Genomic DNA, 27,924 nt, shown 5'->3' on the forward strand with positions numbered 1-27,924 from the left:
CTGGGTGTGACACCACAAGGCAAAAAGAATCAAATCAAATCAAATCAAATTTATTTGTATAGCACATTTCATGTACAAACAGTTCAAAGTGCTTTACATAAAATAAAAGCATTGCAGCAGGGAGTGCAAGAAGCATTAAAAATACATAAAAGAATATAAAGAGAAACAAATAAAATCATTTAAATGAATTTAAAATCAGGCAACAGTCTAGATAAGTTAAAAGATATTTCATGCATAGACACATGAGAAAAGAAATGTTTTTAACCTGGATTTAAAAATGTCTACATTTGGTGAAAGTTTAATCTCCACTGGCAGTTTGTTCCACTTGTTCGCAGCATAACAGCTAAATGCTGCTTCTCCATGTTTAGTCTGGACTCTGGACTGGACCAGCTGACCTGAGTCCTTGGATCTAAGAGCTCTGCTGGGTTTATATTCTCTGAACATATCACAGATGTATTTTGGGCCTAAACCGTTCTGGGATTTGTAAACCATCAGCAGGCTTTTAAAATCTATTCTGTGACTGACTGGAAGCCAGAGTAAAGATTTTAAAACTGGTGTGATGTGTTCAGATCTCTTAGTCCGGGTTAAAACTCTAGCAGCAGCGTTCTGGATGAGCTGCAGATGTTTAATGCTCTTTTTGGGAAGTCCAGTTAAAAGAGCATTACAGTAATCGAGTCTCCTGGAGAGGAATGCATGGATGAGTTTCTCCTGGTCTTTTTGGGAGAGGAAACCTTTAATTCTGTTGATATTTCTGAGGTGGTAAAAAGCTGCCTTGGTGACAGCTTTGATGTGGCTGCAGAAAGTCAGATCTGAGTCTATCAACACTCCGAGGTTACCAACTTGGTCAGTGATTGTAAGGTCCCGAGTCTCAAGATATGTACCAACGCTGACCCTCTTCTCTTTGCTACCAAACAGAATGATCTCAGTTTTGTCTTCATTTAATTGTAGAAAATTCTCTCTCATCCAGGTGTTTACTTCCTCCAGACACTGACACAGTACGTCAGCTGGGCTGCAGTCGTCCGGTGACAGAGACACATAAAGTTGTGTATCGTCGGCATAACTGTGATAATTGATGTTAAAATTCTGCAATATCTGACCCAAAGGGAGCATATACAAGTTAAACAGAAGAGGTCCAAGAATTGACCCCTGGGGGACTCCACAAGTCATGGCCACTCGCTCAGATTCATAGCTGCCAATAGTAACAAAATAACTCCGGCCTTCTAAGTAGGACCTGAACCAGTTAAGGACCGCTCCAGAAAGTCCAACCCAGTTTTCCAGCCTGTGCAACAGGATTCTATGATCTACAGTATCAAACGCAGCGCTGAGGTCCAACAGAACCAGGACTGAAACATTACCCGAATCAGTATTCAACCTAATGTCGTTTAACACTTTGACCAGAGCTGTTTCAGTGCTGTGATGACGTCTGAAGCCTGATTGAAACTTATCAAGACTTCCACTTTCATTCAGAAAGTCGTTGAGCTGGTTAAATACAACTTTCTCAATAATCTTGGATATAAAAGAGAGATTAGAGACAGGTCTGTAGTTGTTCATCATAGAGGCGTCTAGAGTTCTCTTCTTTAGGAGTGGCTTAATGGCAGCTGTCTTTAGTGACTTAGTGACATTTGCTGTGGCATGCGAGAAAGATGTCTACCTGAAGGCTTTCAGAAATGTGGGGACTGAATTTAACTTGGACCACTCTACATTTGCATTACTTTGCAAATATGTATGCCATTTGTACGATCAGCCAGCCGCAGAAAACATCAATGAGGCTAGGTACAAAGCTTTCTGATGGCATCATCAGCCTTGCCAGAATTATCTATCCCCCCAACAAGTGATGCCCTCCACCAGCACTGCAAAAGGGCAAATTATCAGGCTAAAATAATAAGGTCATGTGTAAAGCAAAAGATTGGACTCATTTGAATCGGTGGTGGAGAGGAGGACACTGAACAAACTGTTATCGATCATGGATAACCCCACCCATCCTCTCCACCAGCTGCTGGTTAGACAGCAGAGCTCCTTTTCCAACAGGCTCATCCAGCTCCACTGTCACAAGGACCGTTTCAGGAAATCCTTCCTACCAGCAGCCATCACCATCTACAACACCTCCCCTCTGGCTGGAAGAGAACTTCAACCTCAATAGGCTTCAAGTCTCTCCTAAAAAACAATAACAAAAAACAAAAAATACTGTAGATTTGTATGTAGCAAATGTTTATTCACTATTTTTTATTTATTTTATATTATTTTATTTTATTTCATATTTATTTTATTCTCTTCTATTTGCTTGTTTTTCACTACTTTAATTGTTTTCATATACTGTATACTGCTGCAACAAAACAATTTCCCTAATTGGGATTAATAAAGTATTAATAAAGTAGACTTGTGCAGGTGTTCCAGCTGTTCAAACACCACAAAGGAAACAGAGGATAAAGAAGATGACAGCTGCTCTGACACTGACAGTGAGGAATAGTGTATGTGTCTGCGTGCGTTTTTTAATGTTTTTTTTTACCTTTATTCTATTCCATTTGTATCATTCCTTTTATTATGGTTTTGTATATAAGTTTATGCCGGTTGATGTGTATGCCCTACTTGTTTTGATTTTGTTATGTGTTGTATAGTTATTAGTGAATAAATCAGTAAATGAATACCTGAATGGTAAATGGCTAAATTGGCTCAATTCAGAAACACATGAATGAGCATTATCGTTGATAATTATTATTTTATGTTCACTTTAAAATGATATTTTGCGAGATTCCTTTTTGTAGGTTAGATTTGACAGCACCTGGCAGGTTGTCATTTTTCCAGTTTGTTGTCGTAAATCGCCAACGTGATTGGTCCAGCGCGGTCACGTGGTGTCTTGTGACGTCAAAATCGTCATTCAGCCCTGCGGAAAATATTTCTTCAGAAAACGTCTCGGTTTAAAAAAAGTACAGGATTCTGAGACGCAAAACTTTTTTTATATGTGCAAAATAAGTTGGTCATTTTTATCAGCTAACGGGCATGTAGTTCGGAGAGCACGGAGCGAGCCTAAACGAGAACGGGGTTCACCTGACGGCCTATATAGAGTAATACACTGACTGAAAACAAAGCTATTTGCCATTGTTAGTGAACAGTGTTCACTAACTAGGAATTTGCTGCGGCGTAAGGTTCAAACATGTAACATAGGATAAAAAATAAAGAATAAAAATGTATGAATATAAAATGTACAAGGTGTGTACAACAATACACAGTATCCAATATACAGAGCAACAACAGTGCAGCTTCATTAGTGCAGTTTTAATGATGTTAAAGTGACTGGGGCTGGTTATGAGGTGATTATGAAGTGTTCATAAGTCCAACTGCAAGGGGGAAAAACTGTTTTTGTGACGGGAGGTTCTGGTCCGAATGGACCGAAGCCTCCTGCCCGAGGGGAGTGGTGCAAATAGAGAAGGGTCAGCTGTGATCCGACCTGCTCGCCCCATAGTCCTGGAGACGTGCAGGTCATGGATAGATGGGAGGCTGCAGCTTCTCAGCGGAGCGCACACCTCGCAGCAGTCTGTCTGTCCCTGTCGGAATCGTGCCAGCTTTGTGAAACTGTACTCCGTGAAATGCGCAGTGCAAAGGAAAAGTCGGCGGTTGCGGATGCTGTTAAAAGCCATTGATCGCGAACATTGCTTTCCGGGGGAAGAATATGTAACGATTGTAGTCCGCTTTTACAGCCTTGGAAGGCACACCTGTTCCTGTTTCTCGTCGAAGGGGCGTGTCTGAAACGGGGTGGCTGTGGATTTGGGTGTGGGGGGGGCGATTGCTGAAAAAGTGACATCACTTTTTCACAAAAACGGATTGGCACTTTTTCTGGGGGATATTCAAAAAAGGGGAGTACTTGAAACAGAGGTTCTGACACTTGCTGGCACTTCGTGTGTACTCCCCACAGCGGGGAGACTCAGAACTAACACCAAAAACGTGAAAAAGACGATTTTGATTCTCTATCCCCTTTAAAAAGTCACTAGTAAGACCAAATGAATCTCTGGGCTTTTTAGAGATGAAATATGTGAGCATTTAAAGGGCTTTGCAAGTTCCTCAACTGAGCCAATGAAAAATCTATTGATAACTCGCAGTAATCTCCAGATTGTCAGTTAGCTCATCATTTACCTGGAGCTGTAGATCACTAAGATGGGGAGATAACTCATTTAGATTGTTCCATATTAGCTTTTAATCACCATTTGCCCCATTTATGGCCTCAATATAGAATCTTCTTTCACCTTACAGGTCATCCTTAAGACTTTATCTCTATTTTTCATTCATTTTATAATTTCATTGTTCAACCAGGGCAGATTATTTCCATGTTGCTTGGATTTACATTTTTTTGGTGAATCGTTATAATATCATTGACTTTCTTAATAACGTATCTGAGCTAGCCTCAATGTCGTTATTTTCCAGAATATTAGACCTTCTAAATTTTGGATTTCCTCATTCAGGAATTGTTGCTGGCTTTTGGGTATGAAGTAGAACTGGTGACCTCTGGTGGATGCCATTAAAGGCTTCCTCTTAATTTTCCATGAGCACAAGATAAAATTGTGATCTGACAGGCCAGATAATAGATTCAAAGTCCATTATCCATCATCTTCCGCTTGTCCTGGGGTCAGGTCGTGGGGGCAGCAGCTTGAGCAGAGAAACCCAGACGTCCTTGTCCCCGGCCACTTCCTCCAGCTCTTCTGGGGGATACCCAAGGCGTTCCCAGAAACATAGTCTCTCCAACGTGTCCTGAGTCTTCCCCGGGGCCTCCTCCCAGTGGGACGGGCCTGGAACACCTCACCAGGGAGGCGTCCAGGAGCATCCTAACCAGATGCCCGAGCCACCTCATCAAAGTCTTAGAGATTCTTTCAGGATAATTAGTAAATATTGGATCAATTGTTGTATTTGACGTATTAGTTATTCTTGTCGGTCCTTTTATAATTTGTGTCAAATTGTACTCATCCATCAGCTGTTTAATTTTTTTCCTGACTTGATGTCCCAGTTGATATTAAAATCAGCGAGTAGGATGATTTCCTTCTTCGAGTTATAGTGATTTAAGATTGTCTGAAGATGATCATAAAACACATCCTTTACTGAGGTGGATCCACACAAATCACAGTAAAAGACATTGCAGAGCAGAGTGATGCATTTAGACCAAAACACTCAGCGTTAACTTCTTCAGGCCATTTCCCTGATGGCTGTTGAGCTGAAGGCACTTATAAACGCACCCTCAGCGTTCACGTTTGATCTGAGATATTGAGACCTGAGTGGCTCGGTCTGTCCAGGTCCAGTTAGAATATGTTGGTTAGCGTAGGTTAGCTTAGAGAAATCTTTTGCGTGAACTTCAAAAGGATCTAAGTCTTCTTCCTCTCTGTCATTGCAGAAACGTAGAGCCCAAGAGGGATCCAGATGGCACTGCTGTAAGGACTGTGGGAAAGTTATCAAACGATCAAATCTGAGGTATCATCAGAGGATTCACACAGGAGAGAAGCCATACAGCTGTGACCAGTGTGGGGCAGCTTTCACTGTATTATCTAATCTAAAGAGACACCAACGTATTCACACAGGAGAGAAGCCTTTCAGCTGTGGTCAGTGTGGGGCAGCTTTCACTCAATCATCTGATCTAAAGAAACACCAACTTATTCACACAGGAGAGAAGCCATACAACTGTGACCAGTGTGGGGCAGCTTTCATTCAATTACGTGATCTAAAGAGGCACCAACGTATTCACACAGGAGAGAAACCTGTCATCTGTGGTCAGTGTGGGGCAGCTTTCATTGAATTAGGTAGTCTAAAGAGACACCAACATATTCACTCAGGAGAGAAGCCTTACAGCTGTGGTCAGTGTGGGGCAGCTTTCACTCAATCATCTGATCTAAAGAAACACCAACGTATTCACACAGGAGAGAAACCTTTCATCTGTGGTGAGTGTGGGGCGGCTTTCACTGTATTAGGTAATCTAAAGGAACACCAACGTAGTCACACAGGAGAGAAACCTTTCATCTGTGGTCAGTGTGGGGCAGCTTTCACTCAATCATCTCATCTAAAGACACACCAACGTATTCACACAGGAGAGAAACCTTTCATCTGTGGTCAGTGTGGGGCAGGTTTCACTCAATTAGGTCATCTAAAGACACACCAACGTAGTCACACAGGAGAGAAACCTTTCAGCTGTGGTCAGTGCGGGGCAGCTTTCACTACATCAGGTAGTCTAAAGAGACACCAACGTAGTCACACTGCAGAGAAATGATTGGTTTAAATCAACAATAATTTTTTATGGCAGATAAGCAAACATTCACCTGGGAGAAGCAATAGGAACTACCAATCAGAAGCCTTGCCTTTGTTCAGATTAAAAATCTTCTTTGTGGATTACCACCTTCTCTTGTCAGGACTTTAGTTCTGAATGTTCTGTGGGGAGCACATGTTCGAAGAACCATTGAAAGTGCTTTATAATTTGTTGGGATTGCTTTAACTGGGGACGGATCTCCCGACGCTCAAGACAAACATGGCATCAATTGTGAGTTTATGGACAGAACAAAATGCATTCTGTTTGAAAGTAGAAACATGTTTATTCTGTTATACTGAACATATTTGTTTTGTTTAAAGTTAAGATCCACAAAGTAGCTTTGCACCAGATGTGGGTATTTCTGTAAACATCTGAAGAAGCAATATATCATTTCAGTTTGATGTGAAGTCGAGCTTTACACTCGTCTGTATTTCATTGTTCTGCATTTCATTAAAGGTCAGATGTTAACTTTTCTCATGCTTTTCATGTTCTTGCTACACAGATATTTTTGAAGAAAATGTGTGTTTGGTTACGAGGGAAAGTTGACCCTTATCATCTTCCCCAAAGATCCAGAAATCTTTAACGCAGTCTGAAAAAGGTTTGGAGTTGTTCCCTGTACTTTCCAGACAGCTGTATGATGCTCATGGCTGAAGCTGAAAGTTAAGGCTGTTCCAACACTAAAAGGGCACGAGGCTCAACTTCAAGCTGTGAAACTCTTTCAAATGTCTGTTGTGTTGGAATCAGATGTGTGAACGCATTTCAGTCCAAACGAGGGAAAAGGCAGCTAAGTAGGCTAACGGTACTTTGAATTGAACCGTTTAACACGAGAAAACTGAACTGATCTGTTTGTTGCTTCTACAACTGCTCAGTTACTCACACAATCAGGTACTGAGCAGATTTGCCAAATAGTCAGGTTCACTGTGTACTTTTGTGGGAAGTTTTTGGGGATTTGTTGACCTATACATTTTTGGAATCTGCAGACCTTGGGGATTCCAAAAACCAATGTTGCCACTTGAACAGACACCTGTATGGCGGCCATTTTGGAATTTCAAAATGGGCGCCATAAAATACAGAGTTTCAGCTACCTTGGCCTCTAAACAACCTAAAAACTCAATTTGACATGCCAGTTCTATGTTTTCTTGGTCAAGGAATCCAATGGTGACTTCAAAATTATGCTCAGAATCGTGCTGTGGCACCCCCAAGGGGTGGGAAAGAAAATTGTGGCACCTCCACGAAGTGGAAAAGTAAATTGTTACTCTAATCCCCCTTAATGACCCCATGTCAGAAGTCCGGCAACAAAATACTTAAAATTTCTGCATATGATTATATAAACAATGACAAAGGTAAATTAAAACTATAATCTGTACATAAATATGATATATATTTATTTCACCATAGGCTGGTAACAGTCGGGACTCAATATAAAATTCTTTATAAAGGGGGCTGAGGGGCTAACCCAGTGTAAAGCCTAGGACTGGTCTGTTGTCTCTCAGCGATGAGTCCAATCATATCAGATTGGAGACACTGGAAGTTCATACAGAGACATGTATGTACGGATGTGTTCACAAAGAGTTCTCTTGTAGTGAGCACACTTAAGGATCTGCCGTGTGGTGGCAGGGCCATACACACCAGCCTCAATCCATGCATCATCTATCCCAGAATTTTCAATGCATGTACCTAGTGCCTGCAGTGCAACCATCACAGTGTGTAGTTCACCCAGCTTGCGAAGAACTGTTCTTTTCAAATCATCCCTTGAGTCCAACAGCTGCACTGCCTTTTCGTATAAGGCCATGTCAAAGGTTATCACTGTTGGATGTTCTTAACCAACAACCAAACTCCTCAACTGGGATGCTTGTAGAATCACAGTGAGCATGTAGACCACTCATGTGCAACTTCTGGCAGTAGCAGTAGAGCACCAACATGGGTCACAGATTGGCTGGATGACACAAGTGACTTGAATCCAGCCCAACCAGGGATTTTGCTTTGCTCTCCATTTTCTCTAGACAGGGCAGACACTCCTGTAGTGTTGACCTCAAACCTTTGTGCTCTCTGGACCACTCTGCGTTTGGGTTTGCTACAAGGCTTGATGGGTGTGTGGTACGGGGAAACTGATAGATTCTTTGTCTCTTCAAGTTCCAGACTGGGTCCAATGACCTCCCCTTGAACATTGGCCTTCTGATATACTGCAGTGATTGTCCCATGTGTGGTTCCTTTTCCATCCACTGTGTCCTCGGCAAAGTCAGTGTTGTCGACAGCAAAGAACACAAAGCTTCCTTTTTTAAGGAAGTGAGGTACATACAGACCATTGAAGCGCTTTGAGTTCTCCACAACTGCATTGGCTATAGCCGTTTCCAGAAGCAGTGTCCGATTGTATGGCACACAGTAGCTCTGTAAGTGAAGGAGGCCCAACAGCTTCTTGTTCCTGGTGTCATGAGGGAGCTACAGATTTCGTTATTTTTCCTAAACAGCCTATTTAATATTCTACTTCCAGAATCCCATGACAGTTCAAGCTAATATGACTAAAAAAAAGTTGCCAACTGCCGCTTTAAGCCTTTTCCAGGTTCCACTCAATTTTTCTCAGTCTTCAAAGTTTGAAACCAACAAGTCTGAGACTTTATTGGGATACAGAGCATGAGACAGAACACCAAGCAGCTGAACAAACCAGAGACAGTTGATGAGCAAAGCTGCTTCACAGGAAACATGTTGGAAGACTAAAAGATAGTGTCTGTGGTCATCAGTCTCAGGTAAAAAGGGCCAAGAAAGCAGCACAAAGCAGCAGAGGCATCGCTCAGAGGGGCAATAAACTGCTTTGGGACTCTGAGATCATATGTTCAAGTCCTGTGAGAGCTGCTTATAGAGTTTAAATGTCTCCAGCTTTTAGAGGCCAAAGCAAAGAGTGAAAAGCTTTAAGGTGGAAAGTTTCATTCTCTGATTTAATGGCTCAAACTGGTACTGAGCAGCTTTCAGTTTGTCAGGATGAGGGATGAAAGCTCCTAAAGAAATAAAGTCTGCAGTTCAGCATCCCAACAGAAGAATGGAAGCAGCTCAGAAAGGAGGCTGAAGCTGTGATTGGGCGGTTCAGGCAGATGCAGAGCAGCTTCTGGAAGCAGAGGGAGGGGCTTCAGCTCCTGTGGATGCTGATGGCTGTTAGGAAAGGAAGGGCAGGTTGTTCAGCTCAGAGCAGGCTGGGATTTATCAAGCCAAAATGAAAAGAGAAACTTTAGGATTCAACCCTTCAGTGTGGAGTTGAACAGCTCAGGCTGTCGGCTGAAAGCTCTGAGCCTCCGAGAACGTGGAAACTACGAGCAGACCACTTTTAAAGTTCAACAACGCTGCTCACAAGGAGCAGCTCAGGATGATGGGACGCTGCCTGGGGTTGGACTCATCACGGGTTCAGTTCCCTCAGATGCTCTGAGTCACAGCTGTCTTTCAGCTCGCAGCCCAAGCCGTGCGCCCAGATGCTCAGTTATACATCAGTTAAAGGTAGATGATTTATCTGATCTGATTATTTACAACATCTTCATTCAGCTTTGGACATATTTGTGGAATTAATGGTTTATGGCTTGTATCTTTAAAAACTTTGCCCCCTGGTGTATGGAGAGAAGAAGAAAGCACAGGGACCCACACAGGAAGAGGGCGGGCTTTATTTGGGGCTTCAACAACAAGCTCAAACTGGCCAAATGAGTGAGAGACGCAACGATGGAAACAAGTGTTCAGCAGCTGCTCTGTAAGTAGAGAAGCTGTGTTTTTCTGCTTTAGCTGAAATCCTTTAACTGTTCCTGCTCTGTGGAGGACTTCTGATAGTGGAGGGGACATTAAAACAGCTCAGGCTGAGGTCGGATGGAAAACACGTGATGATGAGCTGCTTCAGCAGGAACTTTACACAACTAAGTGCATACAGAAACTAAGTGAAAAGAATGCAAAATAAATGCTCAGTTTGATCCAAACTCCTGCAGCTGAGCGTGTAAAGAATAAACGGTGTGAGTGGTGTGTGTGTGGGGGGGGGCAGCAGGGCTTTACCACTGCTCGCCCCACCTTGTTTCAGCTCAGGTGTTTTCTGCTAAAGTCGACAGCAGGAAATGTTTGAGGAAATCTAAGAGACAGTGGTGTCAGATAGAGATGGGCTTTAGGCCACGCCCACACAGAACCTTATCAGAAAGTAGAAATGGACTGTTCCTGTACAGCACTTTTCTGATCTTAATGACCACTCAGAGCTTCAACACTACCTGCCACATTCAGCCACACTCACACAGCAAGTCTTATTCTGTAACTACAGGCTTTCTGCTCAGAGACACACATTCAAGACTTCGGAAATTATTACGCTTTTTTTTTTCTTGCTTTTTTTCTTTTCTTTTTTTAAAAGCACTCAACTAAAAAGCCTCGTGGGTGGATGACCCATGGATGCGTCGCTAGGCAACGCGGGGTTCAGCGTCTTCCACCTGTGGCCGGGGAAGCCGGAGTGGAACCACCAACCTCCCCATTGGCGCCTGCTCTTGCTCCTGAGCTCCAGCTGCTCTTTCTCTGCATATCAGAGAATAGGCAAGGCAATTTTATTTATAGAGCACAATTCATACACAGGGCAATTCAAAGTGCTTCACAGCTACATAAAATCACAAGAAGGCAATAAAATCATTAAAAAAATAAATAAATAAAGAAATAAAAAAAAACAACAACAAACAAAAAAAAAAACATTAAAATAATCATTAATTAATTAATTAAAAAGTGAAGAGTGCAGATAAAATACTTTCAGGTGTCATATGCACAGCTAAATAGAACTGTTTTCAGCCTGGATTTAAACATTGTCAGAGTTGAGGCCTGTCAAACATCTTCTGGAAGACTGTTCCAGATTTTAGGGGCATAAAACTGAAACGCAGCCTCACCTTGTTTAGTCCTGACTCTGGGCACCAGCAGGAGACCCCTCCCTGAGGTTCTCAGAGCCCGAGTTGGTTCATATGGCTTTAACATGTCAGAGATGTACTTTGGCGCTTGACCGTGAAGAGACTTGTACACAAGCAGAGCTGTTTTAAAGTCTATTCTCTGAGCGACAGGAAGCCAGTGCAGAGACCTGAGCACTGGACTAATATGGTCGTATTTCCTGGTTCTAGTCAGGACTCGAGCAGCAGCGTTCTGGATGTACTGCAGCTGTCTTACAGCCCGTTTAGAGCCCAGTGAGCAGGCCGTTACAGTAGTCTAACCTGCTGGAGACAAACGCATGGATCAGTCTTTCTAAGTCTGGTTTAGACACTATTCCTTTGATTCTGGCGATGTTTTTTAGATGGTAAAAAGCTGCTGCTGTTACAGATTTAATGTGGCTGTTAAAGTTCAGGTCTGAGTCCAATATTACCCCGAGACTTCTAACCTGATTATTAGGTTTTAGAGAGAGAGTCTCAAGGTGACTGATAACACTTTCTCTTTGTTTCTGTGGGCCACAGACAATGGGCCTCATGCAAGAACATTTTCGTATTTTTATTCTAATTTTCTCTTACTTTTTTCGTAAGAAGGTCTCGTACGAACACGCCACGTCAGATTCAACAAGCGCTCTTAACTTCGGAAAAAGTGTGTAAACGACCTGCGTAAATGATGAATCACACCTGTGCGTATCTTAAGTTCACGTGCACGAGGATAGTAGATTTGCATACTCCACGCCCTAAATGATACCATATAAGGCTGTGCTTCCTCTCTCCTGTGCCAGGAAGTGTTGAGTGTTGAGTCATGAGAAAGGCATCAAGGCACAAAAAGAACAACTTTAGGGGCTCTGAGACTGAACTTCTGCTTTCAGAGATCCTGAAAGGAAAATCTGTCATTTTTAGCAGTGGAAGCAGTGGACGGGAACTGCTAAAGCAAAGAAATGGGAAGCAATTACAAGTGCTGTTAATACCATGTCACCGAAATAAAAAAATAAATGGTTTCATATGAAAATAGCTTAAAAAAAACGTCTCGCCCTGGGCAGGCGATCGATGACGGCAACTAAAGCCGTGCAATCAGCTGTTGCCTCATCATGATGGCACTTTGATGGGGTGGTCCATGAGGGGGGGTCTTCTGGCACCACAGCTTCTGGTCTGCCTGGGCTGGTTCAGGTTGTAGGAGACCCTCGTTCATGGCAATATTGCGCCATGAACGAGGTATCGAGACACACCCACCTGGCCTTCAGCTCAGTGCGCTCCACGACAGCAGAGGGGCTTTGATGCGTATGTGTCTCGTGCTCCAATTATGATTGGCAGTCCAGCCACGGGATGAAAGTCCCTCTTAATTTGTACTTGTTGGACAGCGGTGTATGGGAATTTGATGTACCATGGGTGATAAACTGATGAGAGCTTTGATGACCAAGGGGAGCGCACGGCTCACAGAGGACTGGGACACCCCCGATCTGTCTCCAATCTCCCTCTGAAAGGTTCCAGTGGCCAAAAATCCAAGGGTTGTGAGGACCTGGACGTGTGGTGGAATTGGGTTTGATCGGCGTGTTTTTCTCTGGAGTTGTGGCTCTAGCAAGCTGCATATTAGCAGCAGCACAGTCCTTGGGAATCTTAATCGCGATGTCAGCCATTCGTCTGTCTCCACATGTTCTCTTCCAAGAGCCTGACGCGCTAAGGCATCCCAAAGTAGCAAGTCAGCCGCTGGTTACGCTTCCCGTTATATACAGATTCAAATGAACCTTTAATTAGTGCACAATTTAAGTTAAACAGAATAATGTCAGCATAATTATGGGGTATAATGTATATTTATTTATGTTTTCTTCAAAGTGATTAAATATACAATCCATTAGTCAAGCAAACTTGATTTGAATAACAGCGGACTATTTTACGAAACTCCTACGACAGCTCTGGATCACTCGTAAATTCTGTTCGTACCTGAAAGAAAACGTAAAATACGAAAAGATCGCTGAATGCGCAAATTCTCTTAAATCACTCGTACGGACGATTTAAGAACAAATCTGTGCGTACGAACGCTTCTGGCATGAGGCCCAATGTGAGCTTGTACTTGAGCTCCCCCTACAGGAGAGCAGATAAATACAGATGGGAACAGTGTGCAGAGGTTTCTGTTCAGTGTTCACATGTGTTTGGATCACTGTGTTGACTCACAGCACAGAAATACCAGCCTTTATCTTCTGGCTGCAGATTCTTTACTGTGAATGTTCCTCTCTCAGCTTCAGTCTTGGTGGCTGAGAATTTGTCTTTGCTGAATTCTCCAAAGTCGTGATCTGTTTTACCTGTAGTTGTGAACACGATAAGTTTCATAGTTTCTCCAGGCAGCTGTCTGTACCAGTACATCTGGTGATAGCCTCCACCCTTTGTGTGGTTACAGTGTATTGTTGCATTTTCACCCTGCTGCTCCCACAGTATGGGAGTCTGGTAGACATCACTTCCATCAACATGACCTGTGAGTACAACAGAGAGAGTTACCACAAATGAGCATTTTACCAGTTAACGGTTTCAGCGGTGCAGACACCATCTAACTGCTGAAATGAATCTGCTAATAACATACTACTTTACCTTTGATCCAGTGAGCAAGCACCAATAAGCTGAGGAGCCGATGTCTGATAGAGGTCATGCTGTAAAACTCAGGCTCTCAGTTACAGTATCTCACTGTGTAGTCCCAGATATGAAGAGATGCAGGGAGGTGTGTCACTGCAAGGTGTGACCTTCTCTGATCCTGTGAACCAACAGGAGGCCACGTTTGTTATGTGGGAGGAGCTTAACTGAAGTGAACACAGCTGTGAAACCAGGAAGATTACACTGTGTGAAGTATGAATCAGCTGATGGAGAAGTTCCACCATGTGATCCGTTCTGATATTGATGTGCACACTTGTAACACTTTGAAATATTGGAATGAACATTTTTCTGTCCTTAACAAATATTCAAACACGTTAAACGGAGGCGGGTTTGTGTGTGGTTGGTACAGGAGTTCGTCAGTGTCTTTGGACATGTTGACGGAGCTGATGGTGCTTTAAAGACAGAGGCAGCTATACTATCTGATATACTACAGATATAGATATACTATCTGATATACTACAGATATAGATATACTATTTGGGGTTTGTCACAGAACTTCTGAGCTTTTTGTCTATTTTGTTTGTTTCACTGTCTGCACATTCACCAGTTTTCTTCACCGTGAAGTTAAGTTTGTGAATGACTCACCGTTGGTGTAGAAGACATCTTAATTCACAATGAAACAATCGCTACCTGTGAGGAAATGATAAATAAGAAATGTGATGATCCTGTAGAAGTCTGACATGAATGCAGTCACTCTGACGTCAGCAATGAAACACAGGAGTTAAATCATGACAGGGTTTCTCCTTTTAACTGAACTGAGAGGGATTTTATGAGCCAACCGATGTGATGTCAAGAGAGGAGTGGCTTCCTGTGGCTGTAAACTAGACTGATGGCTCCCATTGTTGCTGCAGTTATCCATCATTTACCTGCATTCTTAAACTTTTGCTTTTTCAGAAAACATGAAAAAGGCTCATTACACTTTTTTAAAACCCAAAGTGCTGCCTTGTGTAGTGAGATCTTCAGCAGGTGTCCCAGAGCATTTTTTTTTCCATTTTCATTCAAAACCACTGAAGTTGATAAGTCGTGTTCAGTTTTTGTAGAGTTCAGAGGGGATTTGTGTCATTGTGCATCTCGTGCAGCACAGATGATTTGTTTAAAAGCCTTGAAAAAAAAAACTTATAAAACTATGTTTCACAGAGTTTTGCAGATGTTGATACAGTCAGAAAAGTCTCAGCATCTATACTTGTGTTAAGGCTGAAATGAGATGAGTGAGGTTTAAAGAGGAATGAAGAGGATTAAGAAACACCATCACTGTAACTGATGAAGTGGAAGGAGGGAGTGGCTTCACATATTCCTGCTGCTGTAGATCGCCTTCCTGGATGTATAAATCGTGCTAAAGTGAGACACCAAGTTAAAGTGTACAGAAACAGTGTTACAGAAGTGTGCTGCGAATGCATCAAACTGAAAGGCAACCACATAGCAGCTGCTTTGGGAGCCTGCAGAAAAAAACTTGTGTGCAGTTTTTGTAGAGTTCAGAGGGGATTTGTGTCATTGTGCTTCTGGTGCTGCACAGTAGTAAACTGCACTGTAATTCACTCCTGCATCTGGGATGTGCACAGATCCATTCTTTGCTGCATCTCCACCCAAATCTCCAGCGAGACTGAAACCATCTTTATATTTGTCTTCCATTGTGACAGCTTTGTAGTTCAAATATCCAATGAGTTTCATAGCTGTGTCTCCAGGTGACTGCTGGTACCAGAGCATCACTCTGTAGTCACTTTTACTGTGGCTGCAGAAAATCTGCATTTTGGCACCAGGATTTCTGATGAGATCAGAGGGAGACTGACGGACCTCAAGACCCAGACTAACAGCTGGAAACAGAAAGACAATAGAACATTTTAGATAATGAGAAATGGTAAATGTCATGAATTTAGTGATTTCAGACAAATTATTGTAATGTACTTTAACCGGGCCGACAGTTGTCCATTACTGCAGTGATACATTTCTGTGGCTTATCTGTCATCAATGCCCACCCAAAAGAATGATAATTTTTTTATTGACATTCAGAAACAAACATTCACATCCGGTACATGTGCATACATCTTACATCTCTTGTCTGTCCTAAATGCCAAAGTGATATTTTTATTTTATGTCTAAACGATAACAAAAAAAGGAAGAACCAAACAACAACAAACACACACAAGAATATGTACAAAGTGGGGAGTGATCCTTTTTATATGGCATAGTTATTGATTTGTAAAAATAAAATCAGGCCTATGGGGCGTGACATAGTTGACCCAGTTTTCCCAGTATGAGGTGAATTTCTCCAGTTTAAAATGAACAAATGCTGTTATTCTCTCCATTTTATATCTGTCCATTGTGATGTCCATCCAGATGTTGACAGTTGGGCTCTCTTGTGATAGCCATTTCCTGGTGATATTCTTTTTGCAAGCCATTAGCAGGATATTTATGAGGTGCTTATCTCTTTTCAGCCATCCCTCAGGTATGTGTCCGAAAAACATAGTCTTAATGTCGAGGGGTATTTCACATTTGAAGATGTCCTGTAGGGCGTTGTGTATCTTTTTCCAATAGTCCTTCATGACCGGGCAGTCCCAGAAAATGTGATAATGGTTTGCATTTTGATTTCCACACTTCCTCCAGCAGACTGAGGAGTTATTCTCATAGTGAGATTTCTGGGAGGGTGTAATAAAGCACCTAATCAGGCTTTTCCAGCCAAACTCCCTCCACTTCTGTGAGCTGGTACACATCCATTGATACCTCCATATTGTTGTCCATTCTTCTTCAGATATAATTATTCCTCCTTCCTTCTCCCATTTTGTTTTAATATATGAAGTTGAATGTGATTTCAAATTCGACAGACTCTTATATAAACATGAAACAGTTCTATCAATAGTTTCTGAATTATAGGCTTTTGTAAACAGATCAATCAAACATGTGCCAGTCTTTGTTACATTTTTCATCTTCGTATCAACGTAGTGCCGCAGCTGCAGATATCCATAGAAGTCTTGTTTTTCTAATAAATGTGTCCTTTTAAGCGTTTCAAAACTGAGCATTTTTCCATCTTTCATTACCCTGCATAAGGCTGTTATACCCTCAGCTATCCAATCTTTGAATCTAGAGTCCAACTTATTAGGTGTAAACTCTGAGTCATAGGCGCACCATTTAAGAACTGTAATATCACTCTCGAGTTTATGTTCCTTTATGATAGACCCAAAAGAATTTTAAGACCCAAAGAGACAATTTACAGCATCGAGCAGTTGGTTGTACTCACGTTATGTCATCATCACTGAAGGGCATCATCTTCATTCAACACTGAGAGATGCAATGGCTGTCTGCAAGCTGTATATCAACAGTGTTGAAGTTAGTTAAAGGCTTTCACAAACTACTGAAACAGGTGTTACTCTGCACCGGTCTGGTAAGGATCCGACTGCCACGGGTTCCGTATTCTGTACATTAAGGGGGGTTCTGTGTGATGTCACAGGGGGCTCAGCGAATAAATTAGAACATTCTGGGGTTCTAATTCTGCACTAAGAGAAAGGGTCATGGAGTAAAGAGGTTTTTAAATCAAAACAAACATTTCTGTCCAGGCTTCTCATGTAGGAAGCTGAAAATCTGCTTTACTTGTACACACTCGTTCGGGTTCATAGTTCACACCAGTGAGCAGCTAACAACTACGTGAAAACAGCGTTATATAGTGGCCATCCCCCTCTATATCTATCTATAAATGTTTGATGTTCAACCACGTTGTCAACATTCAATACGAATGACTGGAATGTTTATTTAAAAAGGGAAACTGGGCCGCGAGAGGCCACCCAGCCTTGTGCAACAAAGTTGTTAAATACTGATCTCTTAAATCAGTACCGGTCCGCGAGACATTCCAAACCGGGAAAATGAAAAAAATAAAAAAAATGTTTTAAAATTTTTTTTTTTTTTCTTTAAATTTTAAAAAAAGACATGGAAATCGGGAATTCTTTAATTTCACTCGCTCCTACACTCGATTCTATACTTGGAAATTGCATAGATTGCATTGTAGGAGGCCGTTGTGCACGTTTATTTTTTTCAATGATGACTGTCTGTCATCATATCCTAATTATCCTAATTTGTAAATGCGTCTGCTAAATGTAATATAAAAGAAGTGAATGCATGTTGAAATACCCCCACCCTCAGTGTCTGTTGAACATAAAGTACAAAAAAAGTAGCTCATTTCGACTGTTTGCTTCTCTTCTTTGTACAGATCAGGTGGAGTCTGGCTGACTGTCACTGAGAGAGGAACCTGTGGCTTTTAAGATTAAGATTAAGAGTCTCATGCTCTACCGACTGAGCTAGCCGGGCTATTCACATGTTATAAAATATGCCTTCCGAAAAAAAAGACGAGATAAAACAAGCCTAAGTCAACTTTCAGAGATTTAGAATTACATCAGAACACATTCCTCCTTTTCAACCTCTACCTACTCCACTCGACTGGATCCCACTCAGCTGTTAGGGTTTTCCATGAGGTAATACCACCTGGCACCAGGTGGTACATTTTTAGCACCTACTCGGTCGGGGTCGAGTTGAGTTGAGCCGAAAATGTGACATCTACAGACTGCAGGCCACTGATTGGCCAGGGAGTGATGTCACTGGATGAGTCATGAAAGCCACTCCTTAACAAGAACCGGCAACAGCAACAGTTGGATTTTATGTATTCTGTGATCGTCAACGAGGTGGATTGCTAGACGCAAAGACATAGACCAAGCAGCAGGTAAACCTTCACCTCGATGTCCTAAATTGTTGTGTCATGTTTGTGTCACATAAAACTGACATCACAGGACTTTTGGACCTCCTTGCTATAACGACCCCACCCACATTGAGGTGGTTGTGAGTAAGTACTGGTGGAAAAGAGCTTAATGTTGCAGGAGAACTGCCTCATCGCACATCAGAATTAATAATAATAATAATACATTTCATTTATAGGCACCTTTCATAGGCACTCAAGGGGGGTATTCCTAGAAAGTAGCTAAAGAAAGCCAGGCTGTAGCCGGAAAGCGTCGCTTGAACTGACACCATCTCCCAATTAAGCCTCAAGTCGTTCCATGAAGCCAGCTCAGCTGCATCTCAGTGAGGCTAATCCAAGCGAGGCTTACATAGCCTGGCTAAGTGCGAGTGTACGAGGAACGTAAGAAGCCCTGACGAGTGGATGGTGGAAAAACAGAGATGGTAGAAAAGGAGAGCGAGACAAGAGCTTTTATTTTTTCGGCAGCTGAACAAATAATGCTTATGGAGCTGTATGAGGATTTTAAAAGTTCATCACCAGAAATGGTAATACAGCTGTGATCAATAAAGCGAAAAAACGGCATGGCTAACACCTGCAGACAGACTAAATAAGTTCTGAAAGTTTCATACCATTGTCAATTGTTAGACATTTATTTTACTGTCCTCATGTATTTATGCTCTCCTCTTTGTGTTATAATGTGTTTACATAAAGCATGCTGAATTGTCTCTGTATGAGATGTACAGCACAAATATACTGGCCCTGCTCACTTTATTAATAACCCAAAAATCGACATGCATCATCATACTTTGTGACCATATTATCCTGTGTGTGTGACCCAGATATTAATTTTTCACTGTTACATCTCAACAGGAGCAATCTTAGCAGCCAAAAGCGTACCTGGCAGCAGGTGAAGGTAAAGTACAGGAAAATATTTCAGAGTGGTAAGTAGCCTTTGAAGAAATGTGTTTGTCCAATAAAGAGAGCGCCAAACTAGATATGGAATATCTAGTTTGGCGCTGTATTTAATTCTGTATTTAATTCTGGTTTCTCTCCACAGCTTAAGAAACATGTAATAATAATTAAACAATTCAACACAACTTGAACTCAAACTTGTCATTATTGTACGGTTCATGCAACGTGTTAGAAATGTGTTTTTTACATTTATATTCACAGTGGGGTGCCATGACCTAAACGTGTGGAAAGTTATAAATCATCTCTGTCCATTTAGCCTTCTTACACTTGCTCTGACTTAAACTGCTACTGTGTCAATGCTAAATTATGAAAAGAAGTTCTAACTCAAAGGTCACAACAATAAGGATCAAAGGAAATATGTGTCCCTGTACAGGTCCCTCACTGTGTCAGGAGAAACTGAGTCCTTTCAGGCACTAGAACCTGCAGGGACTCAACGAAGAAAAGACTTCAGCCTGAAAAGTTGTCCACAAGACAAAATGTATAAAATATGAAGTATACTATTAATTTAAGATGGCTCAGTCAGAAGTCAGCCATGGTGCCTGAGAAGTTTAAGCAATGAACCTGTATTTAATTTGGCCAAAGGTCATTTCTATCCGTGCCCTTGTTTTAGCATGTGCATGTGCATGTGCATGTGCATGTGCATGTGCATGTGCATGTGCATGTGCATGTGCATGTGCATGTGCATGTGCATGTGCATGTGCATGTGCATGTGCATGCTTCTTTCTGAACACAACACACAGAGTGGACACATCATGGCTGGGACAGCAGCAGCAGCCACAAACACGTCCAAACTTTCTGTATTCAGCAGATGTGGAATATAGCTGATGGAATATAGCTGATGTATCACTCTTTAAAGAAAGTCCAGCAAAACTTTGGACACATTCTGAGTCTCCACAAAAGAAGAAGATATGTTGTTGAAAAGTCAGTTTGTCATTTTATCGAGGTCTCTCTGCTCTTTGTGTAACTTAGATATTCTACATCTGAAATTATTCTTTATAAAGTATTTTATTCAAATAAAACGATAAACTCTGATCTGAAGACAGCTGATTTAGTGCCGGTCACATGATCACATCATTTACAGGATTAAAAACATGTTAGATTTGTACAAAAGAGCCTCAGATTACCAACACTGATTATTTTAGATCTAAAGGAATGAATGATCACTTTTCTTTGTGGGACACGTTTCCATCAAAGTGTGAGACGATATGAATGAATGAATGAGTGAGTTCAGAGATGGTTCAAACAGCTCTTCAACATGTTGAACTCATCAGTTACAGAGGAGACGGAGAGTTCATTTAAGGGCTGTAAATCATCTTTAATGGTGCCACATGTGTTCAGTTTGTCTTTGTTACCATAACTGGACAAACACTGATGATCAGGACTGAATAAATGTTACTGATCCATGTTCAGTTCAGCTCTAATGTAACTAATATCTGCTGGGACTGTGAAGGAAGGGGACTTTTTTGCCCTCTTGTGGTGTAAAGATAAACTGCATGATGTCAGTTTCATGATGCAGAAACTCCGTGAAGAAAATAAATGTGGAAATATAAAGACTTTTCTCATCTTCTTGTTGAAGCTCCAACCTCCATCATATCATAAAGATCTCATCCATCCTTTCCCTGTTCCTGCTGCACACACCTGTTGTAGTATAAGCAGCAGGGTATCAGAGTCTCCTGAGGTGACACCACAGTCTGTAATACAGATGTTGGTCAATTGTTCAGAACAACATACTCACACACACACGCGCACCAAATGAAGCACAAGCTGTGTTTGTGGAACCAACAGGAGGCCGTTGATGTCTGCAGTGATTTTAGTGGCATTAAGACTCATTAGAGCGGAGTTATTGAATATTTCTGGAGCAGGTGTTGCAGCCGGCTGCACATGGAGACTAATGTTATTTTCCTGCTCCAAGGACAGCTTATTTGGATTCAAATGTTTATCTGATGGAGATAGGTGTGGTTTGATCTGGAACGACGCTTTATTTTGGAGGTATTTATTCAGCAAGTGCGAATCTGTCAATATGTGTCAAACTTTACCGAACCCTGTTGCTGTTGTTCTACCGCTGCCTCCATCTTTTAGTGTCCGCGTTAAAGCAATACGATGTAACTTCTCAAAAAGCCCATTATGGAGCTCCCCCTACAGGCTTGGAGGTAATGTACGGTTACACTGTCGTAAATACAACACCCTTTCGCTTTCACGTTTCACGTTTGTTGACGAACCGGCGAGGAGTCAGACTATGTCGACCGAGAAGGTAAGAGTAATCAAATGTACCTGGGAGCGTGAGAGGGGTCTATTTGTTTTTGCGGTAGGTGTGCCAGAAAGCAAGTCAAAGAACTTCCGCTCAGCTCCCGGGCCGCTACCGGGCCGCTCCAGCAAAGTTACATAGTGCAGTTTTTCCAATTCAGACCCCCAAAGGGCATAGGAGACAGACCAATCGTAATATTAAAACTCATTCTAGTCGCACAATTTTTTTCAAGCTGTTATTTTAAGGTAGAAATGTTACATAGTATTGCTTTAATGTGTGGCTTTGATGTTTTAACTAACATGTTAAACACCAGAGTCACACAGAGAAAACAGACCAACAGCTGCGGTGTCCAGGGAGCCTAAATGAGGAATGTGGGCTTTTCTCTGAGAGCGAAGGTGTCAGTACAGCAGAGGAAACATCCCAAATGTAGCGGACACTTGAGTTTCTATATGTTGTCTTTTTAGGCGTGTTGAATCAGTTTTTGGGGTTCACTCCTCAGCTGCTGGACTCCTGTCTGCTCCTCCAAACGGCTGAAAACTTTCTGTAGCTAACACTTAAAAGCATGAAGCCTCTTGTGTTTGTTCTTGTGGACAACTTTCCTGTTAGCTGAAACATTTCAGAGTTCTCCTCAGACTGGATTCAGTGGAACGAGGCTGCTCTCCTCTCTGGATTTATCTCTGTGCTTCACCCCGCTGGGTCTGTTCTGCTCGTCTTCTGCAGACGGAGCTTTTTCATGGCAGGAAACCATCCAGTGAGTCAGGATTCTGCAGGAACCACTGGAAGACTTTCACTTCCTCCTTTAGTTGAACGCTTCTGTGTTCATCAAACTGACATCGTGCAGTTCCTCTATTCGCCACCAGAGGGAGACACGTCTCCATAAATGCAGAGTCCCGCTCAGTATTACTGACAGTACTTCACAGCCACTGAGAGGACACATTTAAATCAGTAACATACAAAGAAATGATTTCTATATTTGAGCCAGGCTTCCACCTCCATATAAGACACACACTGTGTCCTCATACAACAACCAGCTCTCCTGTCTGAGCTTCACATCTTTACAGTTAGCATCAGCACACACAGCATGTTGATGAAGATTCTCACTCATCCAGGTCATGGTAATCCTAAGAGCTCACATCCTCTGGCCTAAAAGGCCTCTAGCAAAGAGCCAGATAAGACCAGAGCCACCCACTCTCCAGATAAAGTGCCTTATGAGCTGCTGAAGTTCTTCAAGTAAATAAGTTTATATTAGTTTCTCTTCTGGTCAGAGGCTCTGGTGCTCTGGAGTTACACCAAGTGTTTCTGAATGTTAGCTGCAACACCTTTAAAACCTGTTTTATCTCCATGCAAACAACAGATAATCCTAACTGTCCTGTAGTTCGTAATGTGTCAGATCTCCATTTATTCCATCTCTTTCGCTGCAGTTTTAAAACTTCATTACATTTGTTTTGTTGTTGAACCACCAAACCAGCTCAGAAGACACAGTATTTAATGGCTATCAGGTTGAGTGGAGGATGTAAATGAACAAGTGGTTCACTTCAAGGCAAGTAAGAACATTCATCTTGAAAATCAACAGATATCAGCTCGCTGCACTTTTGCATGAAAGGATAACAAATCCAAGCCTGCAATTGTTATTAAGTTTTAAACTAGAGGCACAAGACTGAAGCGTTGGAACAGACAATTATAGCAGATAATAAAACACTTGTGATCTGTGGTGATTTCAACATGGATCTCTTAAAGGTACATACTCCTAAACAAACTTGTGATTTCTTGGCTGCGTTATACGGTAGAGGGTTGTATCCACTGATCACAAAGCCGAGCAGAGGAGCCACAGATAGTGCAACATTAACTGACAACATTTTTACACATTCCTTGGACACTGGTATAAATAGTGGTTTGGTAATAAGTGATGTAAGTGATCATTTAGCTGTATTTGCAACATTTAATGATCAGCTACAGAGGAAGAAAACAGAAAAGCGTAGATATGAAAGGGTAAGGACTGTTAAAGCAATTAATGCTTCAGAAATGAGCTTTAAAACAAGAGTGGAATGAGTTTCATACAGATGAAGTAAACACTGCAGACAATTCATTCTTCAACTGTTATTTATCTCTCTATGATAAACACTGTCCAACAGGTTTATGTTCACATAAGCATAGTTATGCTGAGAAACCTGGGATAACAAAGGCATTAAAAAATGCATGTAAGAAGAAAAATAAACTTTATGGAGACTTCATCAAAACTAGAACAGAGGTTGCTGAAAAACGCTGAGATGTACAAAAACAGGCTGAGCAACATGTTGAGGCAAGCAAAGAAGCAACATTATGATAAAATGTTACGAATAAATCAAAATAATATGAAGCGCACATGGAACATCCTAAATAATGTAATGGTGAATAAGCCTTGATCACCAGATCAACCTAAGTGTTTCATAAAGGACAATAAGGTGTTTGGCCATCTGACTGAAGCGGCTGATGAATTTAACTCTTTTTGTTTTGTGAATGTTGACCGAGCTCGGCAAAGGAAATTACAAATAAACATGGAGATACAGGAAGTGGCTGGAAAGGAGAAAGTAAGGTGATGCCGTCAATGTTTCTTGGTGGACTAAGTGAAATGGCGTAAATCTGGTGTCTTTTCAGCCGTGCATGTGTTTAAAATGCTTGTTGCAGTGGATGCAGTGACAGGGCCGATCGTCCGTGTGGCACTGTGTGTGTCTGTTCAGTGTTCTGACACAATCAAATGCTTTAGAGCAAACGGGGCACACTTTGAGGGCTTTCTTTGCCTCGTTTTGAACAGGTGCAGATGGGCTCTCCTCAGACGTCCCAGGAGGTGTTTCTAAATGAGCTTCCTTTGTGTCGCTGTCACAGTTCTGAGCGTCAGCGCCTGCCAGAATCTGCTCCAGCCTCTTGCTCTGCAGTGTGTCCTTAAAACATCTGAGGAAACTGGACAAGTGGAGGACAAAAGAAGAAGTGTCAGGCCTAAAAAACTATCTACAGAAGATGAACATCACTGCATGAAAAGTGGGATTTTCGTCAGTATGCGGCACTGTAGATTGTCGTGAAATTTCAGGTTTACGGCTGTTTACGGCAATTTGCAGGCAATGCAGAAAACTGCCGTGAATTTGCCGGAAATTGACGTGGGCCTGGCTTGGCAGTCATCCCCCTATGACCCCCCTGCTCCTAATTCTAGGGGAGGCTGTACAAATGCAAATCAGGGTTGCAGGGGGAGTTATATCCCAGGTGAGATTTTTCTAAAAGGTAAAATCTCTGGTACAAAGATAGATTAGGCTAAGTATAGCCTAATTATAGACTCTTACATTTTAGCTTGAATTGATTTATTTAAAGAAAGTATGCTAGATTAACTACTGTGTATGTCATTAGCAATGGCAAATGTTAAAAGTTGTAAAAAAAGATACACAAAATCAGAATCAGAATTAGCTTTTTTGGCCAGGTTGGCGTAAACAAACAAGTAATTTGACTCTGGTTAATCTTTGCTCTCAAATTACAACACTCAACAATAACATAAAAAAGAATAAAAAATACAGAACAGTAAGAATAGAATTAAGGCTACACATACGAATAAGACACTATGGGTGGGAATGTCTGCTTACTTGTTGTCCCTGTCATCTTAGAGCTCAGCCACTGTGCATAGTGGTTGACTACAGTGACCTTTTCTTTGGTCTTACTTAAATGCACAGTGGATGTAGTAACATCCACAATATTAATGAATGCTTTTGGATTTTCTCTCCCAAACTCCATTTTTGAAATAGCGCCTTCTGTGGTCATAATACTATGAGAGAGTTCATAGTTGCAATGTTCACAGAAGCGCCGAGGTCTTTCCTTCCGTCTTGGGACTTCCATCTTTCAACAAACAAGAGTTTCACAAGGACGCCGTTTAGACGCGAGCCAGGGCGAGCTTGTCTCTTGAGTCCTTCCGTATAACAATAACCTCGCATGTGATTGGAGGAGCCCGACGAGCCTTCTACTCCTCATCACGTGAGAGGTCATGGCCACGGCTACTTGCACAAACATTATCGTACCTAGCTAGCTCTCAGACCTTCATCTCCAGTTCCTGTGGTTTTGCTGCCTTGTCTACACGCTAGTAAGGATTTTTGCTACAATGGCTGGACGGCGTCTCGTATTTAGCTCCCCCGCCTCAACTCCTCTGGTTGAACGCGACCAACTTCCAGCCAGTCCGCAGACCGACCACAAGAAACTGTTGGCTGCCATCAGCGGACTGTCTCGTTAGTAGAGTCGGGTTGCTACTGGCATGAACGAGCAGTTCAGTGCCGTTAACTCCAGGTTGCTGTCCAGACGCTAACTCCAAGAAAAGAAGACGGGTGCACAATCCTAAGATTGCGGTAAGAATATGTTTGATGACTGCTAGCTAAGCTAAACGTACTATAAAACCACGCCTTTGTTTGTAGCCCAAGCTAAAAGTAGCCTAGTAGCCTTGCAAAAGAATAACAGAAGCAGTGTAAGTTTCTCTATTAAAGTGTATTTTTTGTCTTGTAATTTACAGGAAGCCGTACGCCGACTTCACAACTCGGAGACTAAAGCCCGATTTATGCCCTACGGAACCGGACGAAATTCGTCTGTCCGGTCCATGCGTTGCTCCCGGAGCTTCTGTTTATGCCTCCGTCCGTATTGCGCACGTCCCTTAGAAATCCTCTAGAGGGCGGTATTATATATTGAGTCATTGTCGGCCGCGGGTTTGAGAAACATGGCGTCAATTGAGGAAGTTGCAGTCATACAAATGTATATACCCCCTGACCATCTCACAAATCCTCTCCTCCATTACCTGGCATTTTTAAATCTTAAAATTTTTTAATCTCCTACTCTTCGTTCTTCTTCTTCCTCCATAACTTCCGGAGCCAACACGCTCCTGACTCTCTACTGCCCCCACGAATTCCTCTGGTATTGCTCCGTTTCGCCCGGAGCTCACCGGATTGCTAAGCTCTTGACCTACGGACAAACTGACGGATGAAACGACCCCCGGAACCGGGTGAAAGCGTCCGTTTCCGTAGTTACCGTAGGGCATAAATGGGCCTTAATACTAGGCGCTGCGATCCGGAGCAAGGGTAAGATTGAAATAATATGCTTTCATTCTTCTGTATAAGGAAATGGACACGTTAATAGATACCGATCTTAACTGTATAATTTGTTTTCACAGGCTAAACTCTCCTCACAACGAGGCCGTCACTTCTTTTTTGTCCAGATTTACACGATTGTGTGTAAGTAACTTCTTTTTTTTTTTTTTTTTACTGGTTCTCCTTCCTTGCTTGATGTTACTGTGACTTACGTTTGATTTTCATTAATACCACCCTAATTTAATTTTTTTTCCAGCGGCCTGTAAGACGTCCTTTGAAAGCATACGCCTGAGTTTCCGATATAACCAGCCAGGACTTTCAGAGCAGGTGGAAGCTGCGAAGATTTCAGCTCGGAGTAGCTCGAGAAAAAGAGGGTAAGACTTTTTTGTTGACTATTTTTCAGATGCATTGATAGATGTGTTGTGTCCATACGCAGTGCATAGCACAGTGCTGATTGCCTTTATTTATTTGTTTTTTTTACAGCTGTTGGACGCGAGACAGAGTGTGCTAGAAGCGGCCGAGGAGGAACTCTGGAAGTCCGCTACAGTAGACCTGATGTCCGACGAGGAAGACGGCACCAATGCCGGTTTGGCAATGGTATTATCCGGGACCCATCCCGGCCCAAACCATCGACCTGGGCTGCTTGGCCCATGGGGAAAATAGCTGTAACTAATTTTTGTCACTTATCTTATTCTTGCATTAATATCAATTCAACTGTAGTCTGCATAAATTCACCATTGCAGCGCAGCCGCCTGCTGCATCACAGCAGATTAAATAGGTTCTAATCTACCATGTAGGGAATTCTCTCCTCCCAAATGTTTCAGATGGTTTGGCCCATGGCTCGTCTTTTAAATAACAATGGCGCGGAACAGAGCGCGTCAGTGATGGAGGGTAGAAAGAGGCCAGGTGGAACAGAGAGGGCTAAGCTAAAAAAAGACAGGAGGTGGAAGCCAAATGTGCCAAATTGACAGATATCTTCTCAAGACAAGCTGGTAGGTTACTGAGAGATATGGATAATAGGCCTGGTTGTGAATTTGATCAAATAGGCTATAACGTGGCGAACGTTTGCAATGCCAACTCAA

The 27,924-nt window shown here is 42.1% G+C and overlaps 1 protein-coding gene across 1 annotated transcript in view; it reads right to left on the reverse strand.

The window, feature by feature from the left end:
• LOC142391228 (uncharacterized) overlaps positions 1–27,924 on the reverse strand; it is a 153,455-nt gene that overhangs the window by 65,922 nt on the left and 59,609 nt on the right. The window lies entirely within an intron of this gene.

This window comes from Odontesthes bonariensis, chromosome 11 (genome assembly GCF_027942865.1).
Source record: "Odontesthes bonariensis isolate fOdoBon6 chromosome 11, fOdoBon6.hap1, whole genome shotgun sequence".
In the NCBI taxonomy this organism is placed as follows: Eukaryota; Metazoa; Chordata; class Actinopteri; order Atheriniformes; family Atherinopsidae; genus Odontesthes; species Odontesthes bonariensis.